The following is a 7,838-nucleotide window of genomic DNA, read 5'->3' as shown; positions in this document are numbered from 1 at the left end:
CTGGGTATTGTGGAGAAGAAATTCTTCTTCTTTTTTTTAATAAGTGAAGAAATTCTTCTTTACTTGCACCTGAGGACAGATTCTGTTGAAATTGCACAAAGGCCTTTATTTTCCAAGTCTAATTCTGTTTATCCCTATTCGGATATTAAATTTCATAGAAAAGCGTTGAATACTTCTGTCTGTTTTACCTTTATCTATTTTGAAATTCCAGATTCATCCTTTTCTTCAAATTTTAATTATTTTTTGCATCCCTGGTCTTATTTCTTGCTCAAAAGAGGTCCTAGACTGTTCCGAAAAAGTATGAAACTGCCATTCATCTGTCTATTTGAGATTTTCATCATTTTAGTGGGCAAAAAGCGACCTATATCAGGGAACTGAAACCCTTGGGTTGCATTATTTATGCCAACTGAAAACCGAAGATGGTTAGCTCATGTCTATTAACTAAAATTTTAGGCAAATTTTTTTCTACATCAGCAAGTCTAAAGGGTCTCTCAACCTACACCAAGTTTTGCCACATGAAAGGGAGAGGTGGCAATTTCAATTATATAAATATCTAAGAAAAATAATAGAATTGGCCACATGTCAAATTGCAGAATCATGTTCAATCATATACCACATGTCGCACATTCTTGTATCTTCAGTCATCCATTTCTTTACTGGATTTAAATTTTTATTTCACCACTTGGCCAAATCACATTACTTGTATGCAATGTGGCAGATATTTATTCTGATCTAGAAATACCCTCTAGATCTGGTAGACTACAAGAACCTTTCCCAAGTTTTTATTCATAAAAAACTTATCCAATAATCTTTGAAAATTAAAATATTTTATCCAAAGTTCTATATAAATCAAGGGTAAAGGCTGGGCACGCCAGCGCTGTACCCAGCCTGAGTTTCTGTCTCACTCTCTATAGAAATGACCCCCTGCCCCCCCCCCCCCAAATCCTATCCTCTCCATTGGGCACAGCCGCTAGCTCCAGGAAGCCAGCGGCGTACCCAGACCCCTTCCCATAAATCAATCATAGAAATGAAACCCTTTAACTGTTTCTAAAACCAAATTAAACTGTAGGACGAACTAAAACTAAGACCCATATGCTATATATATGATGTTCTCTGTGCCACAATGCAGCCTGCGCCCAGACACATGGGCCTGCCATTCAAGGGGGCAGAGTGGTCATTTCACCCACCCCCATGTGTCTGGGTGCAGCCTGCGCCCCGGCACAGAAAACATTGGCCATATATATATATGCTAAATGAGTGCATGAAATAATTGATAATTTTGCATTATTGATATAGAAACACCTATTTGTCGGATGGGGCTGGGCCAAATTAAGCTCAAGACCAGCCCGCAATTAAGCATAGGCCAACCCATAGGGCCATGTTTTTTCAGGACAAATGTTAAATCCATCCTGCCCAACCCTAAATATTACTCTTTTTATTCCTCAAAGTATTTTGGATTAAAACACCCCATATCCCCCAATAAAAAACTTCCGACCCAACCCAGTTTGTCCCTTGCTTCATCCTTTTCATGCGTCACGTGAGGACTGATGCTAGTGGAAGGGGGCAGGTGGATTAAAAAAGAACGTCCTAGTGCACGAGGCTCCCGCTACTGCAGAGTCTGGGAGGGGCAAATGTACGCAGTCTTACCCCTGCTTCATGGAGAGGCTGTCTCCATGCATACCGAACCTAATGCCATTCCAGTCAATATAACCAAGTAATACCATAAGAACCTATTTCTTTTCCAGGGGAATAATATAATTTATTCAACCAATTTGTGGCAAAATAAATATATTTATCAATAACAAGCCTCTGACGCATCACTAGCATGAATTTACATGTGCTCACAAGAATATGTGTATGCGTGTGTATGTGTGTGTGTGTGTGTGTGTGTGTGTGTGAGAGAGAGAGAGAGAGAGAGAGAGATGCAATGGTGAAGTTGCAGATAGCGTACCATCAAGCTCAGAAACTTCCATCAATATTTGCATCCACGATCTATTACCCCCCATACGTTCTACCTGCATGGAAAACAATCACAAATGTTTTCTACACATTTCATTCAATAGATCTATCACTGATCCTGTAAATCAAAATTGATCTTAGTCTCAGGAAAGTACAAACCCTGGAGAAACATGGTATGCTTGAACTCTCTCTCTCTCTCTCTCTGGCATGAAGCTCATCAATAACTCACTGCACCATAAGTATAATCCATGAATAACCTAATCTGCACCGAAAAACCAGAGAGATTAGGACGAATAATGTGAATTACTATTGTTTTTCACTGGCAGGAAAAGATTAAATATTAGAAAAGAAATATACAGCTAGTGTTACGAGACCCAGCCTGGCTGTCATGGGTCAACCAGAGACCCCATGGGCCAACACTAAAACAGGCAGATTAATCCCTCAAACCCAGTCACTCATCCTTTCCTGGAAGATTCTATACTTTGAACAAGCCATATCAGACAGGTCAGACATATTATTAACCAGTTGAATCAGTCAACATGAATAGGGCTGATCCAGGTTCCAGAGCATTGATAACAGTCAAATGAAAATAAAAACATAAAACAACAACTCAGCCAGTCAGCCTTATCCCAACCGTCTTATGAAACATAAATAAATAGTACTATCATGTAAACACTACTTTCCATATATATACTTGGGGGAAGAGTTCTCTGTGGGGAAGTGTGGCCCCTGCGCACGTGGAGGCATCTACAGGGCAGACATTTCCACCTTTCATGGGGGTGGGGTGGTTATTTCGCTCCCCCCCCCCCTCTGTGCCTGTGTGTGGGCGCTACACTCCCCCACAGGAAACTTTTCTCCATATACTTAAGGGGAGGGTTTCCCACAACGCCACCGTAAGAAGGAATCTGCATGCTGCACCAATAAGGGTCTGTAGAATGATATCATCCATATGGGGTCCACATGGGACCCATATAGTCAGAATAGGAGAGCGAGTGGTAAGTATGGGCCCCACTGTTTATAATGCGAAAGGGGTATACTGGAATCTGCACAAGGGTGGCGCATTCTTCCTTTTCCCTATGCTTATATACCTATGACACCAGCAGAGTTTATCTGAGCACAGTCGAAATCCATTATTTTGCTCTTTACCGTGGTTGGACCACTACATATATGTGATGTTTCACAATAGTAGCAGTATGCGAGTAAAACAACCATCTTAATTGCAACCAAAATCCAGTCCCCATTAATTTATTACATCACAAGGTTTTGTTGGTGCCAAGATCCTACATGATTATTAATGTAGTTCTAGATCGGTAGGAATCCAACTAGAAGCCAATAACCAGGATCTGCTATGAACAGGGTTTGAGGTTAGGGTTGAGGTTAGATATTAGGTTTACTAATTCTTTTGTCAAAAGGTGACAACTCAATTTAGGGTAAAACCAGCAGAACAATGGGGCGAGATAATCGTATGAGGAAACCAAGAGAACAATGGGAAGGAAAACATATGGGGAAACTAAGAGAACAATGGGAACCTAAATATATTAGGTAAGGGATGTGGTAATAAATCATAGATTTTGTTAGCAAAAGAATTCCCGCCAACCTCAACTATAGAGTCAAATTCAAGTAGAACAATAATGGAGTGCTTCAAAAGAACCACCCGGGCTTCACACCGCAGGGTGTCAATCGGATCAAACACCGATCCCACCAACCTTGATCAAACACAAGACAAATGTTCAAAGGAGAAGAGCAGCAAAAAGCTTTTCATTAACCAAATTCGTGTTCAATGTCTGACCCCCTTACAACCTTATATAAAAGACTCAAAAATAGACTCCTACACTAAAAAGGGAAGGCCTAACCCAATCCTTAACCTATTAGGTATCCCAAGCTGAATATGAAACTGAAATACTTGAGGAAATAGACTCAAAACATGGCTGGACTTACAGAGTCCTAATCCAGTCCAACTTACATAACAATTAAATAGTTACATGACCACTTAACCAAGTCACATGATCCCTTAAGTGATTGCATGACCACCATTTACATAAAAATAAAACTAAGGAAGGAATTAAAACAGTTAATCCGGTATGCAACCCTATTACCATATTTTAGGCCCATAAAAGAGACCAATTACATTGGAAACTCATAGGATCAAAGGCCCAACAAGTATATAACCCAACTCTAGACTTATTCCTAAGCAAAGAAGCCCAGTTTGGTGATAAATCTGCATCAATTATATAGTTGGTCCTCCTTATGTATATCACAGCATGTTTGGTGTATCTTGTTCTTTTTCGTTTAGATAATGGTAGTAAAATCAGCATTTTGTGTATCATAATAAGGTCGGACAAGGATTTATAAGAACCCAAATTGTACAAGCTACCAATAGAATACAGAAGGACAAGAAATCAGGTTTAGACAATATGACTAGATTAAATACATCCTCTTGTAGGGAGAGCGATTGCAGCAGGATCAATAAAATAGGGAGAACAAATTGAATAACAGAATTTTTTTTTTTTTAATCTGTTTTTCTGTTTACATATGAAAAAAGAACATTAAAAGGTATGGAAGAAGAAGAAAAAGAAGGGGATACGTAACGGGGATAGGGGATTTTCTCAGTCCAGGGTTTCTCACCCACGGCCTCTCACCGTTGCTGCAGCCCACAGCCACTGCCTCTCACAGCTTCAAGCCATAGCTCTCTATTTTCTTCAATCTTCAACTGTTGGAGGCCTCTAAGGGCATTACATTATACAGACTCAAGGGTTGAGCCCAAAATAGAAACTTCCTATAAATCTAGCTGCCATACATCAAAATAGAAACTCCTAAAAACAAAAATAGTAACAAACTGAAATTAGAAGCTAACTAAATGAAATAGAAACTAAACAATGGCAGCATTGATAGAATATTTTTTCCACTTGATGTGCCCACAAGATCTTTAAAAAAAGCATCCCCACACAAAGCAAATATGGGCTGTGACACTATACATGTGAACAGTACCATGAACAGTGTTTTGGTCTTGTTTCTTCATATTTCGATCTACATCACTTGAATAGCAGTTGTAACGCCAATGAGCACGGAACATAGCTCAAAAACTCGTTTCATCTCAGTCGAAATCTTGAATATTTCGAGTAATTCAGTCGAGTCGAAACGAAACACAAGTTCACATTGAAAAAATGCATTATTTCGGTGAAATTTCGGAAATTTCAGTCGTTTCAGAAATCTCAGTAATTTCAGTCATCTCGTTTCGGAAATTTCGGTTATTTCGGTCATTTCGGAATTTTACACCCACAAATGGCCAAGCAAAACTCAGAGAAAAAATACCATATTTCGACGAAATTTCGATATCTCGGAAATTTTGGTCAGACCGAAACACCGAAATGAAACGAGATTTTAAACCTTGGCAGAGAGAGAGAGACAATCATAATTTATGTAACAATATCAACTCAAGCACACAAATCATCAACATCATCAGTAGATATAATCGTCGTGTCAAACAAATTCAATTAGTAACGAGCAAAATATGCAGTAATGGACACTAACTGCAATCCACAATATCATATCAACAACAGCAATATCAAAAGCACTTCACAAAGAAGGCCAGTATTAAGTGGTCATCTTTTCAAAGAAAGATAAACGTGCAGAATCCAACGGCTACATCAAAATCCCTTCTCAAAGAAAGCAGGTAGTAAGTAGTATTCTGCTCAAACAAAGGCAGACATTAAGCCCCAAACAGAGGTCTCAGATAAAAACTCCAATGACAAATAAGCAATATAGGTTACTGCAAACCAGATAAGCGGTATAGGTTACTGCGGACCAAATAGTTAGAAACCAGGTATGGATCGATTCAAACAAGGAACAAGGATTAAAAGTTGGGAAGAGAGTTACAACTCAACATAACATTACATAGAACTAGAGACTAAAGTACCCATATTACATAAACTCTAACACTCCCCTCAAGCTGGAGAATAAATGTCAAACATTCCCAACTTGCACAGAATGGTACTAAACTGGTTAGGAATGAGACCTTTGGTGAAGATGTTTGCCAATTACTGTCTTCTCAAAGGGAGTACAAATCCAACCAGAATCAATCTTCTCTTTGATGAAGTGTCTGCCTACCTCAATGTGTTTTGTTCGGTTCTATTGCACGGGATTATGAGCAATACTTATAGTAGCTTTGTTATCACAGTAAAGCCGCATAAGTCCCTCAATGTCAAATCCCAACTCTTGAATCAACCACCTCATCCATATAAGTTTTCACATACTCCATCAGCCATTGCTCTAAATTCTGCCTCGGAATTGGACCAAGTTACAAGCCTACAACAGGTTGTTTTTTGCTCCTCCGTGTAACTAAGTAATGCAGACCAAGGTGGTGATCTGCTATGGTGGGCTTCACAGAGAGAACCAATTGAAGAATGAGAAGAAAGGAGGGGAAAGGGGAGAGGGAACTCACGCTCACACACACTGGGCTTCACAAATAAACCTCATTAATCAAATCTTCAAATCTATGTTCTCCTATGATTACAATGAATAAATAGAAAATAGTCTTGCATAAGAATAGAAACCTAACTAAAATAGAAATGACTCAAAAAGAAAACTACCAAAATAGACCTAAGAAGCTCCTACGTAATCTACCCATGAAACAAAATAAACTAAACTAAATATTGCACCATAAGTGAACTACCAACCCTTGCCAGACCAGAAAACAAGCCTTTGGTTTGGGCCTCCAAAGCGGGTCATGTTGGTCCAGCCAGGCTAAGGCTACTGCATCAGCTCTCCTCCTCTGGAAAAAACTCGATCCCGACGAGTTCAGATAGGGTCCAAGAATGTCGTCTGAGTCAACTCGTCATAGGAGAAATGTACCAGCTGTCTTCTTGAGTTTGATAAATGGAAGATCCCATTGGGAGGAATTTCATCTCAAGTCCACCATGCTGAAAGGAATATGTATTCTCGTAACCACAGTGCTTGGCTTTCTTGTCATACAACCATAGGCGTCCCAAAAGAATGTAGCCGACTTTCAAAGGAAGGACATCACACTGCACTTGATCAATCAGTCCACCAATGGAATATGTGAGCAAACACCTTTCATAAACCTTGAGGTTTGTGTTGTTCACCCATGCAACCTTTAGGGATTCAGATGAGGTTCTGTCTTTAAACCGAACTTGCGAACAGCATCTTCAGCAACAACGTTGGCGCAACTGCCTAAGTCAATCACCATATCACATAGGTTGCCATTGCATCGCACCCTGGTCTGAAAAATACTGTTACAATGCCAATCTTTATCTTTCTCATTGGAAACTTTTTGCGTAGCCAAGAGGAGGCGAATAACATAGCAATACTGACACTCGCCATCACTATCATCATCATCATCAACCTCACTAGGCTCCCGCTCATGTTCAGCCACCAGATTGACTGTCCCTATGGGTTGTTGCTCCTTCGGTTCAAATGGTATGAAATTGTCCTTGTCAATGTGGGCTACCAAACGGTTAGGACACTGAGCTGTAATATGTCTGTACCCTTTGCACGTGAAGCACTAAATAGCTGCTTTTGGCATCACCGAGTTTCCGTAATATCCACGTCGAGGTGGAGAATAAGGTCTATCTGAACCTCGCCGAGGCGGGCAGTAAGGACGAACCGGTCGTGTAGGTGCCATAGAAGAATCACTAGCCTGTGGTTTGCCAACCAAAATTGACTTCTCCTGAAAAGAAGACTGTTGTGGGCGAAAGCTATCACCTCTAGAATATGTGTCAGTAAAATTTCTTCGATTGTAAGGTTTCCTCAAATTTTCCTCAACCTGATAGGCCACCTGAACTGCTTCCTCCATAGTAAGTAGTCTACTAGCGGCAAGTGCGGCACTGATTTGCGGATGCAAGCCATTGCGGAACTACGCC

General features: G+C 40.1%; 1 protein-coding gene across 1 annotated transcript in view; it reads right to left on the bottom strand.

Moving 5' to 3' along the window:
- Window positions 1–1,967: 1,967 nt before the first annotated feature.
- Window positions 1,968–7,838, bottom strand: part of LOC122650459 — a 28,804-nt gene continuing 22,933 nt past the window's right edge. The window contains exon 5 of the mRNA XM_043843874.1: window positions 1,968–2,221. The gene's annotated coding sequence lies outside the window, so the exon portion shown is untranslated. The remainder of the gene's footprint in view (window positions 2,222–7,838) is intronic.

Source organism: Telopea speciosissima, chromosome 2, assembly GCF_018873765.1.
Source record: "Telopea speciosissima isolate NSW1024214 ecotype Mountain lineage chromosome 2, Tspe_v1, whole genome shotgun sequence".
Lineage (NCBI taxonomy): Eukaryota > Viridiplantae > Streptophyta > Magnoliopsida > Proteales > Proteaceae > Telopea > Telopea speciosissima.
The sequence above is the reverse complement of the archived record's forward strand: the minus strand, read 5'-3'. Positions and strand labels throughout refer to the sequence as shown.